Consider the following 3,417-nt stretch of genomic DNA (forward strand, 5'->3'; position numbering starts at 1 on the left):
GGACACCCACGCGGCGTGCCGCAATCGGATCGCGCGCTCGGCCTCCGTTGATTTCCTCTAGGTGGGTGATTCGGGGCGTCTCGGTCTCGCTGCCGTTCGGTCGCGCCAAGGCCTGCGGGGGCGGCGCGTAGCGCACGCTCTCGCGGCGGCCGAGGCGCTAGAGTGCGACCCGCAAGTGGGGAGGAACCGTCCACCCAACGCCGGCGCGAGCCGGGGCCGGTGGGGGCCCTACCAAGGCGGGTCATGAGTGCCAGTCGGTCAGTTCGGGAGAAGGGGAGGGTACTCGGAGGCCCGCCGGGAGCAGACGGGGGTCCGGAAGCTGAGGGGGGTGAAGGACGGCGGCCGGGAGCAGACGGCCGTCCCCGGGAGGGGGTGTTCGTTCACGTGCGGACGCCGGGAGCAGGCGGCCGTCACGCGATTCTGCCAACCGTTCCTACCGGCCTGTGTTTAAGGAGGCGGCCGGTCCTCCGTCCTTGGATGGATAAGATTCGCAGATTTTCGCCCGGCCTGTGTTTAAGGAGGCGGCCGGTTCCCTCCTTCCTTCCTTTCTTGGATGTATAACATTCGCAGATTTTCGCCCGGCCGGTGGTTTAAGGAGGCGGCCGGTCCTCCCTCCTTGGATGTATAACATTCGCAGATTTTCGCCCGGCCTATGTTTAGTGAGGCGACCGGTCCTCCCTCCTTGGATGTATAACATTCGCATATTTTCGCCCGGCCGGTGGTTTAAGGAGGCGGCCGGTCCTCCCTCCTTGGATGTATAACATTCGCAGATTTTCGCCCGGCCTATGTTTAGTGAGGCGACCGGTCCTCCGTGGAGAGCGACCCGCAAGTGGGGAGGAACCGTCCACCCAACGCCGGCGCGAGCCGGGGCCGGTGGGGGCCCTACCAAGGCGGGTCTCATTGCCTGTCGGTCAGTTCGGGAGAAGGTGGGGGTACTCGGAGGCCCGCCGGGAGCAGACGGGGGTCCGGAAGGTGAGGGGGTGAAGGACGGCGGTCGGGAGCAGACGGCCGTCCCCGGGAGGGGGTGTTCGTTCACGTGCGGACGCCGGGAGCAGGCGGCCGTCACGCAATTCTGCCAACCGTTCCCACCGGCCTGTGTTTAAGGAGGCGGCCGGTCCTCCACGAGAAGAATTCTGCCAAACGTTCCACCGGCCTGTGTTTAAGGAGGCGGCCGGTCCTCCCCGTCGTTCCGCCGGCTTGTGTTTAAGGAGGCGGCCGGTCCTCCACGAGAAGAATTCTGCCAAACGTTCCACCGGCCTGTGTTTAAGGAGGCGGCCGGTCCTCCCCGTCGTTCCGCCGGCTTGTGTTTAAGGAGGCGGCCGGTCCTCCACTATTCCTTCCTTGGATGGAAAGCATGTAGCACTTTGAAAATTTTCGAGCACTGTGACACTTTGAAAATTTTCGAGAGTTTTTGTACTTAGAAAATTTTTCGCTCTTGCACTTCCAGAGTGCTTTGCGGTAGCTCCTAGGTTCGCTGTCCGAGCATGTGAACACTTTTTGGGGGGGAACACATCGCTAGAGACACCAGCCGCCTGGTTCTCGGGGCCAAAACTTGTGTTCCCCACACTCGTTCTGACTATATTTTGCGATTTGGGGGTAAAGGTAATGAGTACAGTGACTAGGGGGACCAACTCATCGTACTCTGGCGCACCAACAGACCAAAGCTGGTACTGCACTTACCCCTGGTACCCCAACGCCTGGTACCTGACGGGCGAGAGGCTGATTTTTCGCTATTTGCGGCCGACCGAGGGAACCAGACAAAGCGGACACTTTACGGCGCAAGAGCCGTTGGCACTTAGAAATTTTTCGACAAAGTTGGCGCGAGCTCCAGAAGGAGAGGCTGATTTTTCGCTATTTGTGGCCGACCGAGGGAACCAGGCAAAGCGGACACTTTACGGCGCAAGAGCCGTTGGCACTTAGAAATTTTTTGACAAAGTTGGCGCGAGCTCCAGAAGGAGAGGCTGATTTTTCGCTATTTGTGGCCGACCGAGGGAACCAGGCAAAGCGGACACATTACGGCGCAAGAGCCGTTGGCACTTAGAAAATATTCGCCAAAGTTGGCACGAGCTCCAGAAGGAGAGGCTGATTTTTCGCTATTTGTGGCCGACCGAGGGAACCAGACAAAGCGGACACATTACGGCGCAAGAGCCGTTGGCACTTAGAAAATATTCGCCAAAGTTGGCACGAGCTCCAGAAGGAGAGGCTGATTTTTCGCTATTTGTGGCCGACCGAGGGAACCAGACAAAGCGGACACTTTACGGCGCAAGAGCCGTTGGCACTTGCGCGAGCTCCAGAAGGAGAGGCTGATTTTTCGCTATTTGTGGCCGACCGAGGGAACCAGACAAAGCGGACACATTACGGCGCAAGAGCCGTTGGCACTTAGAAAATATTCGCCAAAGTTGGCACGAGCTCCAGAAGGAGAGGCTGATTTTTCGCTATTTGTGGCCGACCGAGGGAACCAGACAAAGCGGACACTTTACGGCGCAAGAGCCGTTGGCACTTGCGCGAGCTCCAGAAGGAGAGGCTGATTTTTCGCTATTTGTGGCCGACCGAGGGAACCAGACAAAGCGGACACATTACGGCGCAAGAGCCGTTGGCACTTAGAAAATATTCGCCAAAGTTGGCACGAGCTCCAGAAGGAGAGGCTGATTTTTCGCTATTTGTGGCCGACCGAGGGAACCAGACAAAGCGGACACTTTACGGCGCAAGAGCCGTTGGCACTTGCGCGAGCTCCAGAAGGAGAGGCTGATTTTTCGCTATTTGTGGCCGACCGAGGGAACCAGACAAAGCGGACACATTACGGCGCAAGAGCCGTTGGCACTTAGAAAATATTCGCCAAAGTTGGCACGAGCTCCAGAAGGAGAGGCTGATTTTTCGCTATTTGTGGCCGACCGAGGGAACCAGACAAAGCGGACACTTTACGGCGCAAGAGCCGTTGGCACTTGCGCGAGCTCCAGAAGGAGAGGCTGATTTTTCGCTATTTGTGGCCGACCGAGGGAACCAGACAAAGCGGACACTTTACGGCGCAAGAGCCGTTGGCACTTAGAAAATATTCGCCAAAGTTGGCACGAGCTCCAGAAGGAGAGGCTGATTTTTCGCTATTTGTGGCCGACCGAGGGAACCAGACAAAGCGGACACTTTACGGCGCAAGAGCCGTTGGCACTTGCGCGAGCTCCAGAAGGAGAGGCTGATTTTTCGCTATTTGTGGCCGACCGAGGGAACCAGACAAAGCGGACACTTTACGGCGCAAGAGCCGTTGGCACTTAGAAAATATTCGCCAAAGTTGGCACGAGCTCCAGAAGGAGAGGCTGATTTTTCGCCGTTTGTGGCCGACCGAGGGAACCAGACAAAGCGGACACTTTACGGCGCAAGAGCCGTTGGCACTTAGGCGAGCTCCAGAAGGAGAGGCTGATTTTT

The sequence above is a fragment of the Syngnathus typhle genome, unplaced genomic scaffold (genome assembly GCF_033458585.1).
Source record: "Syngnathus typhle isolate RoL2023-S1 ecotype Sweden unplaced genomic scaffold, RoL_Styp_1.0 HiC_scaffold_349, whole genome shotgun sequence".
NCBI lineage: Eukaryota > Metazoa > Chordata > Actinopteri > Syngnathiformes > Syngnathidae > Syngnathus > Syngnathus typhle.